Source organism: Pristis pectinata, chromosome 15 (assembly GCF_009764475.1).
Source record: "Pristis pectinata isolate sPriPec2 chromosome 15, sPriPec2.1.pri, whole genome shotgun sequence".
Classification (NCBI taxonomy): Eukaryota; Metazoa; Chordata; class Chondrichthyes; order Rhinopristiformes; family Pristidae; genus Pristis; species Pristis pectinata.
In genome coordinates, this window is record NC_067419.1 from 23,351,865 (window position 1) to 23,372,277 (window position 20,413).

Here is a 20,413-nt window from a genome sequence, read left to right on the forward strand (position 1 = left end):
CTTATGGTCTAAAGTAAGGAAGTCATCTTATTTGGAAGAAATTAAATGTGGTAGAGGAACAAAAGGATCTGTAAGTCAAAATACATAAATCACCAAAAGTAAAAAGGCACATTAATGTGGCCATAGAGAAACAAACCAAGCATTAGGGTTTATTTGAAGTGGAATAGAATTGGAATTGTGCAAAACGTGCATTGAACCATAATTAGAACACACCTGGATTATTATGCACAGGTAGGGTTGCCAATTGGGGAGAAGATGCAAAAAAAGTTTACAATGATATTATGAAAAATGTGAGGTTTGACACATCAGGAAAAGAAAAGCAGGCTGGGTCTCTTTTTAGAAAAGAGAATGCTGACAGATGATCTAACAGTTTTTTTGAAATTATCTAAGATTTGATAGAGTAGATGTCCTCGGTCATGTGTGTGAAAACAGTGTATTCCACTTCCGAAACTTGGTTGCATTGATTTCCATGGAGTTCATTCTTGGAAGCAGAGTTCAATGCCCTTTGTAACACCGTGATGTAATTAGTGGATATGACAGGTAAACATTCCGGTCCTAGAACCTTTCTACTGGGCCATCAATACAAAATAGCTAACTAGGGAATTCAGAAGAAACTTCTTTATTCTGAAAGTGGTCAGAATATGGGTCTTGCAACTAGAATGAAATGGTTGAGGTGAACTATAGATGTATTGAACAGAAAGCATATGAAAGAGAAGAGGATAAAGGATTATATTAATGAAATTAAATTAGGAAGGGTGGGAGGAGGTTTGAGTGGAATATATCTGATAGCGTAGAAAGTTTAAGTGAAAGGTTCTGTTTTCTTGATCTTTGCCTCCTTTTTACCTCCCTGACATCCATGTTTACAGAGTGAGACTGGGCCAGTGTCACTGGATGGCAATTGGAAATGGAAAGCATGTCTTATTTTTCCTGAGTAGCCCCAGGCCTTCAAAGCCATCTGGATCAACCTACAGTCCTGACATTCTTACTGAGGTTTTTAAAATTAAGCACAATAGTCATAAAGCAGCACCAAATTAGCAGCAGAGAATTAAATCTTAGCTAGGAACTAGTTGATGCCATGTCTGTCTTAATATTTTAAAGATTTTAGGAGAGAATGAGGGATGTTGGGAATTCCATGGTGTGAAATCCTGTAAAGGAATGATTTAATGAAAAACAAATGGTTCATCTTGATCTCTGTGTAGCAGTTGAATTAGATGTGATACATTGTTGGTGGCTGATCTGTTTCCATCCATTTAGTATCTATTGTAGTTGAATTTCAACTGTGTTTTGTACAGTAAAATGTGGAAATCTAATTCAGATTTTATGATTCAAATCATTTATAATGGTGGTACTGTAGGATAATGGACTGCAAGTTACGTTATCACTCCAGTCTTTGTCCCGTTGAGATCCCAGTGAAATATCTTCCAGTAATCAGAAGTCAAAACAAATGTTTAGCACTAAATGTAGGCATGAGTGAGAATGAACTTACAAGTTGATTTTAAAAACTATGCACAGCTGCTACTTAAAAAATTACATTTTATGAATTATGTGATTACATTGTTCTTAAAACAGTTGAGAACTGTTGATCATTGAACAAAAGTAGAAAATATTACTTGTTATTCTATTGAAGATCATTTTAATTTAATAACAATTATACAGAATAATTGGTCCTTCAAGGCTTTCTTTCTAAGACCATTTTACGTCTGTTTTCTGTTGACTTTCCTGACTTGACTTCTGATGAAATGATTCCCCAAAATGAAAAGCAAAAAGCAAACTGCTGGAGGGACTCAGCAGGTCAGGCAGCATCTGTGGATGCAGAAGGATGATCGATGTTTTTGGTCAAGGCGCTGCCTGATGGAGCATCGTGACCTGAAGCATCAACAGGAATGACATGCGAGGAATAATGTGCTTCAGCTTTGCAAAATATGAGAACTTGAAGCTGTGAACACTAAGATGCTGCCTGAACCACTAAGTTCCTCCAGTAGTTTGTTTCTTTGCTCAGGATTACAGCATCTGCAGTCTCTTGTGCCTCCCAAAAATGGGGGGGGGGGGGGACGGGACCCTGAAATGTCACAATAAGAAAACTGTGGGTATATATGTACTGTCCACTTGACAATGACATTCCAAGAATGTACTCTGTTGTGCCAGACAGATGGTGAGATTTTATCCATCTACTGTTTTCTAATGTGGAATCTGCTATTTATTGTTACATTACACACCATCTTGAAAATTCTGATCCAGTTCGTGATCACCAGTGTGTAATTTGCAATGTTGTTTCATGCTAAAGGTGACCTTCCCTGTGTTACTTGTATCTGATCCACCTGCTTGATATGTATAAAAATTGTCTGTTGTCATTGTCTCAGGACATTATATGATGTACCATTATATTGTGCCATATTCTGACAAAACTGCATTCCTAGTTACCCAAGTGGCTTTTAAAATGTCTGTTCTGTAGGTAATAAGCTCATGCACTGACTTTTATTTCTTAAGCATTTCACATAGCTTTATGTCAGCTCCATCTGAAGTTAGAGTTGCAGAACAGACCATTTGGTCCATCTGGTTGTTGTGGAGTTTTTTCCTTGACAATAGTCCCAATCCCATTTGTCTAAACGAGTCCATTGTGTCATTTTGTAACACCTATTTAACCTATTCTTAAACACGGATATGGTCTCTGCTTCAGTAATTTGGTAGTGCATTCCACATGCTGAACCCTCTGAGCGAAACGCATTCCTACTCCTAAGAGCAAGAGAAACTTTTTCCTGCTCACCATCCAATGTATGAATCTCCTCTTTTACTATTGAATCTCATCCTTGATATTTGTCAATGAATATGCTACATCTGTCAGTTTTCCATCAGATATAATGTTGTTAGTGTTCATAGCTTCAAGTTTTCATATTTTGCAAAGCTGAACCACATTATTCCTCGTACGTCATGGACTAATAAAATGCTATTTTTTTTTAAGTATTGTTATAGGACTGGTGGAGATCTGATTGGGTAACTCTTTAACTCCTGAGAAAGTGGAGGGATGGTTAAGATATGCATCTTGTATTATGTGGTGCAAGATGATGATGGTGATGGAAAGAAATCCAAAAATAACTTAAAAATGGAATTGAATATATTTTCAAAATGTGCAGTGCAATTGGATAAGACTGGAATGGATTTGATAGCTTTTTTATGAAACTGCTCTCAAAGGCAAAATGGGCTGAATGGTCAATGATTTTTTTTTGAGTGGGATGCTTGAAAAGGGGTGAGTCTCTATGCTTGAGCTGGTGAGTTTTACCTTGCAAGAGTCTAAACGAGGCACATTTGCAAATTGTTACCTGCTGATTGGCTTGTCAACAGCAGCAAATAAAGGTAAGGCAAGTATAAACGGAGTGGCCAGTGTTAGAGTGGGGAGCTGAGGCTTTGGTTCAAGAGTCTTTGGGGAGAAGATGCGAAGGTAAGTCTCCGGTAAGTTTCTTTCTTTGATTTTTGATCTGGTGTTCTCTGTAGTGCAGAGTAGCGAGAATGGCTCCACGGTCAGTGGTGTGTTCAGCTTGAGATGTGGGCATTCTGGGAGACATCCAGGCTCCCTAATAACTACATCTGCATGAGGTGCATCCAGCTGCAGCTCCTTACAGACCATGTTAGGGAACTGGAGCTGCAGCTGGATGACCTTTGGCTCCTATGGGATACTGAGGAGTACGTAGATAAGAGCTACAGGGAGGCAGTCACTCCGAGGCTGCAGGAGGCAGGTAGCTGGGTGACTGTCAGGAGAAGGATGGAGAATAGGCAGATAGTGCAGAGTACCCCTGTGGCTGTTCCCCTCAATAACAGGTGCTTTGGGTACTGTTGGGAGGGATGGCCTACCGGAGGAAAGCTGCAGTGACCAGGTCTCTGGCACTGAGAAGGGAAGGGGGGAGAAGAAGAGAGTGGTTAGTGATAGGGGATTCTATAGTAAGGGGGGTAGACATGGGATTCTGTGGATGTGAAAGAGACTCCTGGATAGTATGTTGCCTCCTTGGTGCCAGGGTCAGGGATGTCTTGGATCAGGCCCACAGCATTCTGAAGGGGGACGATGAACAGCCAGAGGTTGTGGTACATATTGGTACCAATGACATAAGTAGGAAAAGTGATGAGGTCCTGAAGAGGCAATATAGGGAGCTAGGTAGGAAGCTGAAAAGCAGGACCTTGAGGGTAGTAATCTCTGGATTGCTGCCTGTGCCACGCACCAGTGAGGGTAAGAATAGGATGATTTGGCAGATGAATGCGTGGCTGAGAAATTGGTGCAGGGGGCAGGGTTTCAGATTTATTGATCATTGGGATCTCTTCTGGGGAAGGTATGACCTGTACAAAAGGGACGGGTTACACCTGAACTGGAGGGGGACCAATATTCTTGCGGGCAAGTTTGCTAGAACTGTTAGGGAGGGTTTAAACTAGTTTGGTGGGGGGATGGGAACCGGAGTGATAGGTCAGAGCTTGGTTCATTTACTGTACAAGTAGATACGGAGTGTAGAAAGACTGTGAGGAAGGATAGGCCGTTGAAAGGGCAAAATTGCTGTCAGTTGGATGGGCTGAAGTGTGTCTAATGCGAGAAGTGTCAGGAACAAGGCTGATGAACTTAGTTCCACGTACTTACCCATGCTTTATGACGTGGTGGCCATTACAGAGACTTGGCTGTTGCAAGGGCAGGAATGGCTGCTGGATGTTCCAGGATTTGGATGTTTTAAAAGGGACAGGGGCGGAGGCAAAAGAGATGGGGATCTCTTTGCTGATCAGGGACAGTGTCACAGCTGTAGAAAGGGAGGATGTCCTGGAGGGATCATCCACAGAGTCAGTGTGGGTGGATGTCAGAAACAGGAAGGGAGTGATCACTCTATTGGGAGTATTCTACAGACCCCCCAATAGCAGCAGAGACGCTGAGGAGCAGATCGGGAGGCAGATTTTGGAGAGGTGCAAAAATAACAGGGTTGTTGTCATGGGTGATTTCAACTTCCCTGATATTGATTGGCACCTCCTTGGTGTAAAGGGGGTAGATGGGACGGAGATTGTTCTGTGTGTACAGGAAGGATTCCTGACACAGGACAGGCCGACTAGAAGAGAGGCCATACTGGACCTGGTACCAGGCAATGAGCCTGATCAGGTTTCAGATCTCTCGGTGGGAGAGCATTTTGGAGACAGTGACCATAACTACTTGACCTTTACCATAGCCTCGGAGAGGGACAGGAGCAGACGATATGGGAAAGTATTGAACTGGGGGAGGGGAAATTATGATGTTATTAGGCAGGAACTTGGGAACGTAAATTGGGAACAGATGTTCTTTGGGAAGTGCATAGCAGAAATGTGGAGGTTGTTTAAGGAATACTTGCATGGGGCTCTGGATAAGTTTGTCCCATTGAGGCAGGGTAAGGATGGTATGGTTGACACAAGATGTTGAATATCTTGTCAAGAGGAAGAAAGAAGTTTACCTAAGGTTTAGAAAGCATGCATCAGACAGGGCTCTGGAGAGTTACAATGTAGCCAAGAGGGAGCTTAAGAATGGACTTAGGACAGCTAGAAGGGGGCATGAGAAGGCCTTGGCGAGTATGATCAAGGAAAACCCCAAGGCATTCTACACGTATGTGAAGAATAAAAGGATGACTAGAGTGAGGGTAGGGCCGATCAGGCATAAAAGGGGAATTGTGTGCCTGGAGCCGGAAGAGGTAGGGGAGGTCCTTTAATGAATACTTTACTTCGGTTTTCACCAGAGAGAGAGACCTTGATGTTTGTGAGGATGGTGTACGACAGACTGATATGCTAGAGCATGTCGATGTGAAGAAGGAGGATGTGCTGGAACTACTGAAAAACAGGATAGATAAATCACCGGGGCTGGATGGGATGTATCCAAGGTTATTATGGGAAGCTAGGGAAGAGATTGCTACACCTTTGGCGACAATCTTTGTGTCCTCTCTAGCCACAGGAGTAGTGCCGGATGATTGGAGGGTGGCAAATGTTCCTTCCTTTGTTCAAGAAAGGAAGTAGGTATAACCTTGGGAATTACAGACCAGTGAGTCTTACTTCAGTGGTGGGCAAATTACTGGAGAAGATTCTTAGAGACAGGATTTATGGGCATTTAGAGAAGCATAGACTTATTAGGGACAGTCAGCATAGCTTTATGAGGGGCAGGGTGTGCCTCATAAGCCTGATTGAATTCTTCGAGGATGTGACAAAGCCCATTGAAGGTAGAGCAGTGGATGTGGTGTACATGGATTTTAGTAAGGCGTTTGATAAGGTTCCTCATGGAAGGTTCATTCAGAAAGTCAGGAGGCATGGGATCCAGGGAAACTTGGCTGTGTGGATTCAGAATTGGCTCACCCATAGAAGACGGGATGGTGGTAGATGGAGCATATTCTGCCTGGAGGTCAGTGACCAGTGGTGTTCTGCAGGGATCTGTTCTGGGACCCCTGCTCTTTGATTTTTTTTATAAATGACTTTGATGTGGAAGGGTGGGTTAGTAAGTTTGCAGATGATACAAAGGTTGGTGGTGGTGTGGATAGTGTAGAAGGTTGCTGTAGATTACGACAGGATATTGGTAGAATGCAGAGCTGGGCTGAGAAATGGCAGATGGCGTTCAACCCTGAAAAGTGTGAAGTGATACACTTCAGGAGATCGAATTTGAAGGCAGAATATAAGGTTAATGGCAGGACTCTTAGTAGTGTGGAGGAACAGAGGGATCTTGGGGTCCAATCCATAGATCCCTCAAGGTTTCCATGCAGGTCAATAGGGTTGTTAAGAAGGTGTATGGTGTGTTGGCCTTCATTAGTCAGGGTATTGAGTTCAAGAGCCGCAAGGTGATTTTGGAGCTCTATAGAACTCTGGTCAGACCACACTTGGAGTATTGTGTTAAGTTCTGGTCGCCTCATTATTAGAAAGGATGTGGAAGCTTTAGAGAGGGTGCAGAGGAGATTTACCAGGATGTTGCCTGGATTTGAGCATGTCTCATGAGGATAGGTTGAGCGAGCTAGGGCTTTTCTCTTTGGAGAGGAGGATGAGAGGTGACTTGATAGAGGTGTACAAAATGATAAGAGGCATAGATCAAGTGGGCAGTCAGAGACTTTTTTCCAGGGTGACAATGGCTAACATGAGGGGACATAAGGTTATTGGAGGAAGGTATAAGGGGGATGTCAGGGGTAAGTTTTTTTTACAGTGGTGGGTGCGTGGAATGCACTGCCAGCAGAGGTTGTGGGGGCAGATACATTAGAGACATTTAAGACTCTTTTGGATAGACACATGAATGATAGAAAAATAAGGGGTTATGTGGGAGGGAATGGTTAGATAGATCTTGGAGCAGGATAAAATGTCGGCACAACATTGTGGGCCAAAGGGCCTGTACTGTGCTGTAGTGTTCTATGATTTACATCCAGTTAAAGCAATAAAATGATGGTTTGTTCTGATTTACCTTGCCTTCGCTTGCACTTTCAAATCTTGATTTTTTTGTAGGCCTTTCCCTTTTCAATTCAACATGAATAAGAAATTATTGTAGGGTAACTTTCCACTTAGTCAACTCCACTAGTTCTTTATCAATCTTTAATAATTTCACTCAATACGCTTCACTAGAATTTTTAGAATTTTATTTACAGCGTGGTAACAGGCCCTTCCGGTCCAACGAGTCTGCGTCGCCCATCTTAAACCCAAATTAACCTACCCATACGTCTTTGGAATGTGGGAGGAAACCGGAGCACCCGGAGGAAACCCACACAGACACGGAGAACGTACAAACTCCTTACGGTCAGTGACGGGAATTAAACCCCGATTGCTGGCGCTGTAATAGCGTCGTGCTAACTGCTACGCTGCCGTGCCGTACCGTGTGTTGATCTCTTGTAGTACCTGGCGTCACCCTTCATCACCAACAGGATTTTCATTTTATATAGCGACTCATTTCAGAAAACCAGTATGTGGGTTGGGTTGGTTTGAAAATTCTGCTTCATGTGTTCCTGGCGGCCACATCACACCTCCAGCTGGCTTTTCCCCAAGCTCCAGCCATTGGTCACATACACCCAGCCTTGGTTTTAAAAAAAAACTCTAATTTTAGAATAATTAATAAAAAGCATTAAAGAAATTGGGGGAAGAAAGCATAATTTTAAGCAAAGCAGATTCATCATCTGTTCCTGGAGACTTCAGTTCTAGAGAATAACAACCCTGATAATTACAATTGAACCATTCCAGAATGAGCTGAAAATTTCAGATATTCTCAGAATAGAAGCTCAATATCTTTCATTATTGCATTCATTAATTATAAATATTAATATTGAGCTGGATGTTTTAATTTAATGTGGTTCCTTTATCAAAAAGGCATAAAAAATAAAACGTAAAATAGAAGTGGTAGAGAGGGCACACTGGATGTTGCCACATGACAAGTATTGCAGCATTTCATTTCACCACAAGGTGGCATACAGATACAAACATGAAAATCTAAAGATTTATTCAGGTATATTTTGCAGGAAGAAATTCATTTAAGCAGGAATAAAAATGACCATGGGGTGTTATGGCAATGCAGCAAAAAAACTTTATGTATTTTTACCAGGTAATGGTTGAACACAGTTGCCAAAACTGCAAGCTTCTGGTATTGTCAAGGGAAGGAGCCAAATACAGGTAATGAATGGGTTTTTACAGATGTCCAGAAGTCAATTTTGTTCATTCGTTGGAAAATGCACAGGAGTCGCTCAGTATGGTAACCATACCTCCACAGTATTGTAATAAATGGCAGCAAAAGCACATATTTGAAAGAATAGTTACTAAAAGTAGAGAGGGGAAACGTCCTACCATTTGTAGGAATGAACATGTACATATGTTGGATTTTTGAATTTATTATTATTATGGGTGGTCAATTGTATGTAGGCGTGTCCATAAGTCAGGCGTTTATAACTTGGAGACAGCCTGTGGGAGTTTGTCTCTGCCAAAGTTATACCTGTTGGTATCAGTGGTGATCGAAAGAGTATTTTCCTTAACCAGTTTCATAGCTGGAGAATGTGTTATATGAGAAAACACTGAGTTAAAGATAGAAAATTGAATTCCCAAAACAAGTAATAATGTACTATCATGGTTCATTATCCCATTTTCCCAGTAATGGGAAGGTGTTGGTTTTCTGGTTCACTTTAGGGAAGTTTTACATCTAAAATTAAACCCTCCTGTGCAAGTAGAAATTAACATTTCCATGTTGACTGTAGAACTGCTCACCCTCCTGGCTGTAAGCCACCAAAGGCATCATTTTAGAATTAGACAAAACCTTGGGTATTAAGAAATATAACTGTCCATCAAATAAAACTTGCTTAAAATACATTTGCTACTGTCATGCTACATGTCTATATCTACTTTTGCTAGATATAGGCTGAAAATTTTATATGTCTAAGTTTATGTGTTATCTGACAGGAGTCGGTACCATCTGGTTTGCATAATTATACTTCTTCCCTGTAATTGCTTACAAAATTGAATTCAAAACAGCAGGTTAAACCAGCAAAATATGTCTCAACAAAGCTGTATTTAATAGGCTTGTTACATTGCATAAACAACACTTCTCAAGTACCAACAAAGGAATTTTACTGAGTTCCACATATGATTCATATTATTACATTAAACATTTTATTTTTAAATCTTCAGATGTTGTCTGTACTTAATTTTGTGTTCTGCTTATCCAGGTTTGCATAATTTAGTTTGGTTCTTTGAATAGACCAAGATGCAACAGTAAAAAGCTTAACTATAAAGCTGCTGGACTATGTGTCCTGAATTGAAAATCCTTACTATTGTTTATAAATTTCTATTTCATTAATCCCTATGCCATAGCTTTAGCCCCTCCTGCTGCTCCATCTGTGGCAATTTCCAGATAGCCAAGGGTTACTCTTGGCAACATCTTCAACAAATTGGTTTGTTTTGCAATGCCATACCTTTTTTTAACTCCTTTTATTTGATATCTTCCCCCTTTGACATCAAGTACCTTGGGGAAAATTACTTATTATTTTAAATGTATTAACTTCAGCGATGTTACTCATGTGTCTGCTATCTCCTCCTATCCCACACTTAACAAAACTGCTTCCTTCTATCTCCTCCCTGACTACACTTTCAGGTTGAAGCAAACCACAAGTTCACTTTCCTATTAGAGCTAAACTTTAAATCTCCCTTCTAAGAACTTATCTAAGCTCGCTTCAGTTTCCACACTGCTGGTCTCTACTTCAAGTTTGGCTCCTCTTCTGCTGAAACCCATTTTTGACAATCAATGAGCTCCTCTCTAGCTTGCTAACTTCTATTATTTTAAAATGAAATCTGTTGTGTTTCCTGTCCCACAATGACCCCATATCTGCAATTCTATTTTCTCCCTTTGTACATTAACTCTCTATCCCTGATTAAAAATCTGTTCAAAATATTTTTCCACAGGGTATTCTTTCCATGGTTCTACTCATTCATTGCAATCTCCAATGGCTAAATACTAACTCTCAACTACTGTTCCCCCTCCAACTACCTTTATTTAGCCAACAGTTTTGCCTCTATTGGTGGAAAAACCTTCAGTCAACCAATTGCGTTCTTTTCCCTCTTCGCCTTCAAAATTTTTTTCAAAATTCAACTTCATTTTGTTTTCTTTCCTGGATACATTTTTTTTCTTTCTTGAGAAGCACTGTGGGGTTCTTTCTTTTTAAACAAAAGAAAGAACGTTTCCAAAGCACATCAGGCCCAATTAACTGTAGACATTGCTGTAATATGCATACATGTTGCATTCAATTCTGGTGCAAACGGCAAGTGAGAAATGATTAGAGAATGAGAGTGACCTCCAATTCACTGCTGCCCTGATGAGTAGGTTGGTAGTTTGTTTGTTTTTTAAAAAAAAAAGCAAGTTTGTGATGTAATTTCCCAACAGGCTTTGATTTGCTTGCCCTATATTTCCACCTAAAACCAAGTGTTTGGCCTCTAAATACAGATTAGAGAGAGTCCTGTGCCCTTTTCCTGTTTAAACCTCCTAAATGACAAGGCAAGAAATGCTGGGAACACTTAGCATGTCAGGCAGCATCTGTAGAAAGAGAAGCAGAGTCAGCATTTTTGGTCAAACACTCTTCATCAGAAGGTTTTGAATTTTGGACATTCCTAGTTCAAGATCTAAAGAAGTGAATTATCTGTATACAGCACATAAACAAGTGATTTGGTTCAACTGGTCCAAGCTAGCACTTATGCTTCAATAAAACCCCTCCTTATTTCCTTCATTCCAATCTTTTAAGCATTCTTCACTGGCTTTTCTGTCTTCCCCTTGAATGCATCCATGCTATTTACTCAACTATTCCTCCACAGACCACTTTCTTGTATCACTTTTCAGTTAAGAAAGATTCTTCTATATTCTCTATTGGATTTAGTGACCAACTAGTACTTATGGCCCTCAGTTGTTGAGTCCCCTACGGGCTGAATCATTATCTTTATGTTAAACTCTATCAAACCCTTCCTCAGTTTAAACCCTTCTTTTGAATCACACTCAGCTTTTTTTTTCTGGAGTCCCACTGCATTCAATCTTTCCTGGCAGTTATTTAGAACCTTAATTCTGGTATCATCTTTGTAAATGTATTTTGCCTTTTCCAATTCCTCTGCACCTTTGCTATAAGGAGACCAGAACTGTGTACCATTTCCAATTATGGTCTTATTCTGCACAAACTTTTATATGACTTGTCCGTTTTTCAGTTCTAAGCATTGGAAGTAAACTCAATTTGAAACTTTAATTTACTTTACTTTTAAATTACTTCAATTTAAGTAAACTTAATTTGAATTTTTAAGACTGTCCTATAAAACTGTGTGACTACTACTTTATCTTTTTTCCCTTATTCCTGTTTAGTATCCAAACAATATGTTGTCTTTATTTCCATCATTTACCACTGAACACGTTTTCTACAAGTTTATTAATGTGTTCTTGTATTGTCATCATTTTTCATTGTTTTATTAACCACAATTGATCAACATAGAACAATTTTTAATGGTTGGATAGCAACCCCTAACCCCCATTGTTAATTTTTTAGCAGCCAGCCTTCTAATAATTTTGCCATCTATCCTAATTCTTCTAGCATTCGTAATCATAATATTTGGTACCATAAGGAAGGTGGGGGTACATAAGGTATTCACTGAACAAGATAGTAAAAGTTAATGATATGGACAGTAGTTTTCAATGGAATGAAATGTATAAAACAGCACTTTAAAGATTTAGCATAATTTCCTTACATTTAGACATTATGCCTCTATTTGGAAAGCCAAGGATTTCATTTGCTTGGAATACATTGAGGCTGAAAAGCAATGTTGAACAAATGATAAGAGTTAATCATCTTAACAGAATATTCTATTTTTGCTTTAATCACAACTGACTTACTAACAACATATGAAGCAATATTTAGACAACCAACTATATATTTAAAATTTTGAACTAAATTACTTATTTAAAGATCCTTGGGGTCAGGAAAAAGATTATGGAGATGTTAGAGAGCAATATCAACATTATTCCACTTTATCTCCAAATTTTTCTCCATATTGCCATTTATTTCTTAAGTTCAATCCCAAGCCACTAACAGACTCACAACTTGTGCAAGTGGCCACTATTCATGTGCAAGCTGAAGGTCAGTGAATGTTAGGTTATTTCAACAAAGACGACACAATAGCCAAACACTATTCTGCTCTTATTCAAGAATATTTTTCATTGATTCATGGAATATGGACATTGCTAGCAATGCCAGCATTTAATATTGCTGTTGAAATGAAGAGGCAGCCAACAGTCAACCACACAGGTGGTTCTGAAGTTACTTATTGGCTCGACTGGCAGATTTCCTTCCTTGGAGGGTCTTTCTGAGAATCAAGTAGTCTTGCGTTACTATTACTGAGATAAACAATTTTTTAAAAACATTATTTATTTAATTACTTTTACTTGAATCTCCCTATTGCCATGAAGGATTTAGACTCGTGTCCCAAGATTCAATTTCAATCGAAGTTCAGAGTTCTGGCTGCAAGGTAACTTAACCATTAAACTACCATACCCAATGAAAGGCAGTTGCTATACTCCTAATGGGTTTTCTACTGCTAACTCAGCTCAGACCAGAAATTAAACCATGGCCTTTAATCTAAAATGCTTATTTTTAGACCGTGCATTGCATTTGCTCATATGCAGCAAGGAGAAAAAGTTATTTTTAAGAACAAAACTATAGGAAAAATTTTTTCCTATGATCGATACTTTTCTGGGAATAAATTGATAATTAACTACTGTATTCAGTAAACTGCCTTGTCATTTGTGATAATTAGATTTTATCTTGACCATAACAGCTAGCTTCACTCATTTGCAGTCAATAAGCATAAAATATAGTACCAGAGACTGAGTAAAAATCTTCATGGTAGTGAACTGTAACTATTCATTTATTCATATGAAAATTTAAAACGTCATACAGCATGGTAACAGGCCCTTCTAGCCCAACAAGCCCACGCCATCCAATTACACTTACGTTAACCTACTAACCTGCACGTCTTTGGAATGTGGGAGGAAACTGGAGCACCCGGTGGAAACGCACGCAGTCATGGGGAGAATGTACAAACTCCTTACAGACAGCGGTGGGAATTGAACCCCGATCGCTGGCGCTGTAATAGCATTATGCTAACCACTGTGCTACCATGCCACCCAGTATCTAAAAGTAGCTAGATTTTAAATAACTAATTTAAAATTCTCATCCTCAAATTATAGAATATTTTATTTACATAAGAAATTGCTGGAGATAAATTGATAACTACTGTAGATAAATTTTAGTTTTTCCAGTGATCCAGGCCATGACTAAAAGCCCAGATGGCTGAAATTCTTAAATTTCCATTTTTAAATACCTTCCTCCCCTCACCTTATTTGAAGATGTTTATACAATTGTTCCCACTCCTCTTTCAAGGCACCATTCTATCCTCCTCCTTGGCTTCTTCCATAATTTTTTTACTACTGCTGCCAGGAATACTAATTCAATTTCACAACAAAGGCTTTTTTCATATTTCTCACCTTGTGTGTTCAAGGGAGAAGTCAATGGTTGTTTGAAGTTATTGCCCAAATGTTGATTTCACCCAGTGACTTTGGCAGGTTTCACGATTATTTTTACAGTGACTAAATGAGGACCATTTGATGGCCCACCAACACTCTGACTCCACAGCAAGTAAAGGACACTATTGTAAGTCTATCCATTCCCTAGATAGATTATTTGTAATTAGAGGAGCAACTATCAGATGTCAAGGCCAATCCTGAAAGTATTGTCCTCAAAGCCTCAGGATGTGGACTGGAGTCAGCCACTAGCTTTGCACTATAATTAGCTAAAGCTTTGCTTTTTTTTACTCTCTGCACAGAAGATAGTCCAATAACATAAAGCATACTCAAATATTTGAGTTCACTACATGTGAAACATTTAAAAAAGTTTCCATGTACTGAGGCAAACTATTCCAAAATATGACCATATTTTCCACTTAAAAATAATTTTCTTTAATCATATGTTTAACAGAACAATAAACAGGTCTAGCATAATAATGTTATCAATACAAATATAAACAATTGTTAATTCCACAATTACTTAACGTTGAGATGACAATGCATGTAATTAAGTGGACCATAAAATCAGAAATACAAAAGAAATCAGACTTGCGCAGTAAACCAAACATGCAAACAAGCGTTTGGGAGACTGTTGGGATAGATTTGCTGGTTGCTGTAGGCATCTTCTGCCTGGTGGGAGTGGGGCATTTCTGTGTGCCTTCTCTCCCTACCCCAAGCTGTAACATTTGGAGTCAGGGTCAAGCCGAGCAGAGCTGGGAGTGCTGAACAGACTCATTCATTCACTTACTCTCTGAGTCAGTGAGGCAGGCTGGCAGCCGCTCTTCCTGTGCCTACTCGCTCTACCACCACAGCTGTTTCTGTGATACTCTCCCACACATGGTTTTTGTTACTTCCAATTTACGTATAGTCCAGATTACGAACAGTTCTCAGGAGCGTAACCTTGTTGTAACCTTGGAGACGGCCTGTGTATACAAATATAAAGATCAGGGCCAAATAAAGGTTCAAAAAGGAACACCAGTATTTAGTTCATATCATCCTCCCACTTTGTAATATTACTGGACAAGAGAAAAAACCTCTATGCTAGAGAAAGAATACATGACCATGCTTACTGCTTTTGCATCTTGGAGGCTTCCCAGACACAATAATGTCTTCAGCCAGCAACAATTAAATGGCAAATTCACGAGACTAAACTTTGACAAAATGAGTAACAAGAAAACTGCTGATAAGTAAAATGTCATTTATGTTAGTTTATATAAGCAAGCACAATCAAATAGGTGTATTAGCCATATGTTAAGTAGAATAAATATATAAATTATTTCTAAAGCCAAATTATGCCTGAAGACATTCAAATACACATCTTCTAGGTTGTTTTAGAGTGGCACAATGAGGAGGGTGGAAGTAATAATTAGTGAGCCAATAATGTATAACAGAGGAATACCAAGCCTACATTAGTTTGAAGTATTTTCATAGCGGAACCCTTTGGATAAAAAAATCTGCAACTTGCAAAGCTATGAACACATGTAAAGTACAGTGGGATGTTGAAATCACAAATTAATAAATAAAAGCATTCTGTCTGTCAGAAGCATGCTCGCAGTGGATATTATTTTTCCACAAAACTCTTTTCAGTTCAAAACCAAGTACTGTTTATTCTGATTTAAAGAAAACTAAGGAGGTAATGTTGCTGCTCAAAATGTTTATAATGTGAAAAAAAGAAGAGAATTCAACAAAGTGAGGATAGAAAGTTTTAAGTTGAGGTCGGCAAGTTTCTAATATCGTGGATCGCAGAAAATCCTAGTTCAGAAAGAAACATCATGCATTTTGCATAGAGTGATGTGCATCACTTAAAATATATAGAAAAGCACAAAATTAAGGTGGGATCCTTGTGTTCAGTGCAAAGCTATGGCCATTGTATGACCTCATTGACTAGATAATGGCTGTACCACTAAATAATGCACAAAGATTGTAGGTTTGGAAGAATTAAGTAAACTTGGAATCAGATTTTACAATATAGTTTGTGAAATTGAAATAAAAGTAAGCAAACTCTTAAGAATATCTTCAAATTTCAGTAAAGAACAGCAAACTGAAAATTTACTGCTTTTCCAAATATGTTCTGGTGATAGCAAGAGCAACATTTCAGGGACAGAATTCCTATTGTTTTCCTTCTGCAACCAATAATTTGGCAAGCACAAGTAGGTGATTTAAAAGAAATACTTACTGGGGGTCTCTAGTAGTCTTCCAGGACTGCCATTTTGTGGATGGGCTCAACACACAACAGATAAATCCTAATTCTCAGGCAGCATGGAATATTATGACCCATTATTAGGGAACCTATTGAATTTAATCTCAGTTCAATCAATGCAATCATGAACAACCATAACAATATATAAAAACAGTAATTTCTGGACAAAAAAATGACTAGGATCCAGCTCATCATCTGCTATTCTGGCCACTACATCTTGCAATAATTAACCTGATGACCTTACAAAAGAAGCAATCTCCATCATTTAATCCATAGCAGACATAATAATGAGGAGAAAACCCTAGTGATAAAAATCTTTGGGACCCATTCGTCAAACTCATTCATTCCTCCCAGGTCTGCCATCCTGACCAGATGTCATGTCTGAAATTATTCATATACTGCTTCCCAAAATATTTTCTGAAACAAATCCATTTCATTTGCATTTGAATTTTTCACTTCTGTCCATCATCACCATCTCACTAGGGACCCTGCTCCATAGATTAACCACCACACACAATAATAGCTTCTCCATTATTAACTTTGAATTTATCCCCTTTAAACATGTTTTCCGGTTCTATAGCTTGGACAAGATTAAGCAGTTTCTCATGATCTATACTATCTATTTGCTTTGGAATTCCAAACAACAACCATATCATCTCTTAACCCTCAATTTCCCAGTAAGGGCATAAACAATTTACAAAGTTGCTCCTTGTAATTCTTCCTCCCAATCATTCTGTCTATTTCAATAATTCCCATACTGATTTAGTGCTATATTATAAATCTCAGTAAAAAAAGATATTATGTCTGACAACACATTGACATACAAATGCAATGAATAAAGTAAATTTGAAGTTAGGATTCAATTAAAAATCAATATAGAGCAGGAATAGTGAGCTAATCTGACTACCGAATAAGGGACAGGGTAAGAGAGAGCAGTGAATTAGATGGCGGCTGAGGAGAGGGAGAAGGGAGAATGGTGGACAGGGAATACAGAGGATGGGGGAAGTGGGGGAAGGAGAATGGGGGATAAAGGGCAGGGAGAAGGGGACAGGAGATGAACATGGGCAGGATGAATAGAGAGATGGGGAGATGGAAGGTTATAAGTAAGGAGAATGGGAGAAACAACAGGATCCAGAGGTATGGGGAGAGTGTGGGAATATGTGATCCCTGAAGATCAGCCACAATTGTACCAAGTGGAGGAATGGGCTTTAAGGGCCAAATGGCCTGCTCCTTCTATGTTTCTAAATATGGGGAAGGAAAATGGAGGAAGTATGGGGGAATTGGGGGAAAATCAGCACAACAGAAAAGTAGAACAGAAAAAAATTAACAGGTATTTTACTGAACTCCTCCTGCAAGAAATTTGTACAATTTCCTGCCATCTGAAATTCTCCTCTTTGCTGACAGTATGTGATGGGACTTTAGAGAGTTTAAGTTGTTGGAAGCTCAGCAGCTGAGATTAGGTGGGTTATTGTTTGTTTTGTCTTCCCTGTCTGCCCAAATCTCATTTGTGATCAAAATTGGGTCTACTCTCTGTAATACTTTCCTTGCATGCTTTTTCTTTCCTATAAGCCCACAATACCTGTCTGGCATGTTTATGCTTGCAATTGTTAAGATTATTATCGTACTCAATCTCTGGTTAACTAATTCTTCTCACAGAATTTCCTGCTCTTTATTTGTATGTCTATGGTGTCATCCTCCAAGTAGCCATCTGGAGAAACTAAAAACCGGGCCCTCTTTCATAAATTCCTGCTGTTTTACCTCATTTCTGATCACATCCTTGGTTTGACAGCATTTACACCTCCATCCTGATATCGCTGCTTCCCATACCCAAGCAACACTGGCGGCACGGTAGCATAGCAGTTAGCGCGACGCTGATTCCCGTCGCTGTCTGTAAGGAGTTTGTACGTTCTCCCGTGTTTGCGTGGGTTTCCTCCGGGTGCTCCGGTTTCCTCCCACATTGCAAAGACGTACGGGTAGGTTAATTTGGGTTTAAAATGGGCGGTGTGGACTTGTTGGGCCGGAAGGGCTTGTTACCACGCTATAAATAAAAAAAATTCTCCTTTCTTTGCCACCACTCCCTCCTCCCACATGCCACTGGGCTTCCACCACTTCTTTCAGCTTTTCCTCTTTTCTTCAACACCTTCTGCCCAAATCCACTCTGTGAAACAACAGTGTTTTTTTCATCTCAACATTGCCATTTGTTTCAACACCTAGTGCTCAGTCTAGATTAGGGGTCATAACAGACTGTAATTGCACTTTTACTTGGCTGACAAAAATGCAGTTTTTAAACAAAGCCAGTTCTTACTTCAAGACTAGGAATGTCAGTACAGTGTCTTTACGTGGAGGGTAATAGAGAGGGGATTGTGAATGGGTTGAGGTGAACATCCTTTAACAGCTCTCCAGGCTCTGAAGCAGGGGTTGTATCTGAGTTATTTTATTCCATGGACTGTAATTGTGGGTCTGTAGAAGCATATTAAATATCTTCAATAAACACTGTTCCCAGCTCATTTGCAGGAATTCATCTTACTAAATTTCTAAGGTTAGACATTACAAAAAATCTTCCCAAGATTTGCTTAATTTATTCCTGTTCTTTTTATCCTCCCAAAGACTTGGCTTCCATTTTCCCACTACCCTGCCCCAACCCCCAAACATGACTACACATCTGTCCAGATATTGAGCTCCTTATACCAAAGTTCTAGGTTCACATACTCCCTGTTAATAGTTACAATTCAGTCTCTTCACTGTTTCTAGAACCCTGTAGCCCAATAACAGTTCTAAAATACAGTTTCCCATCTCCCAGGTTACCAGCCTAGAAGACCTTAAGATCCTCGCTTAATTGCTTCCAGAATAATTATAAGCATCTCTGATTGTACCTACCACCTTGATCTTCAACCTCTATTCTCATATGCTTCATGTTCCCTTCAACTAGCAACAAAATATCAGTCCGACAACCACTGCTCCACCTCAACACTATCTTCCCATTAATTCCTCACTCCCAGTGCAATCTTCCCCAAACTATTTAATACAATTCCATATCAACAATAAATAATTTGCTTATCATAAACAATTTGCGTCCATATATCAATGACCTAATAATGAGCGCATATTACATATGATAAAGCAATGCTTCTTCAGCTTCACCTTGAACAGTACCACGAGATCTGCTATAAATCTGAGATTTTAAATCTAATTTGATTTTAAGATTTTATTTTACAAAAATAAGCTATATATTACTTCATTTAAATATTTTTTGTTAGAACGGAAAACAATAAAGCCATTGTTTTGCCAGGACAGTTTAATCAACATACATTATTTATGCAGAACCATCCCTAATTGATGATTCTACTAATTGATAATCCAGTAAGCCATTAACCTAATAACATTTATTGCAGAATCAAAAGGTGTGAAAATAGTGGTTTCGAATTTTTTCACTTTTAAAAAGGATCTTGACGCCAGATAGACTAAAAAGATGAATAGATCTTCCCCCACCCCAATTTTTATCAACAGTAAAATCATTTAAGTAAACAGGCAAAAGCAAATTAATTCTAATTAAAAATATTTAATCAGTATTTGTGATTGTATACTTATTTTTTTGAGTATGAAAAATGGAACTCTGCAAATACATAATTACCGCACAGTTTCTCAATCAGAATATTTTACCTAGTATTTTTGGCTGTGATATTTCCCTTTAAATGTTCTGGTTTCCTCTTTCCCCCTTTATTTAATTGTAATCGGTTCTCTTTGAATAAGATGCGAAAAGTCACCATCTATCGTTGCTTGTTCCACCTCGTCTGCCGGTTCCCACATGCTTCACACACACTACCTGAAGGGACAGCCACGCACAAAGGATACTTGATGCTCTAGTGTTTAAAAAAAAGTAGCGCCGCAGCCCAGGTCAAAGGGTTATGTTGTTCCAAGGCAGAGCACCGCTCCTTGCCGCAAAAGAAATCCCGAGAAGCTGCGAGCCCGATTTTGAGGAGATGTACGAGGAAGCATAGAAAATGAAACAAGGGGATGATATTACATCCCCGGGAGGAAAGAACTGCATAAAGCGCTCTCTGTGGTAGCCAGCTTGCCGGAAAGAAAATAGTACGCATAGAGAGGGAAAACGGAAGGCAGAGGAGGAGGAGGAGGAGTAGGAG

At 39.2% G+C, this 20,413-nt stretch overlaps 1 long non-coding RNA gene across 2 annotated transcripts; it reads right to left on the reverse strand.

Moving 5' to 3' along the window:
- Window positions 1–7,896: 7,896 nt before the first annotated feature.
- LOC127578497 (uncharacterized) lies at window positions 7,897–20,396 on the reverse strand. Of its 2 annotated transcripts, none has more exons than XR_007957530.1 (5): window positions 19,932–20,396; window positions 16,248–16,360; window positions 14,820–14,994; window positions 12,199–12,260; window positions 7,897–8,017 (listed from the first exon to the last, which is right to left on the reverse strand). It is a non-coding gene; the product is annotated as an uncharacterized LOC127578497 (long non-coding RNA). The 2 variants fall into 2 exon arrangements; XR_007957529.1 differs by lacking the exon at window positions 7,897–8,017 and adding an exon at window positions 10,888–11,011 and having other exon boundaries at window positions 19,932–20,395.
- Window positions 20,397–20,413: the final 17 nt, after the last annotated feature.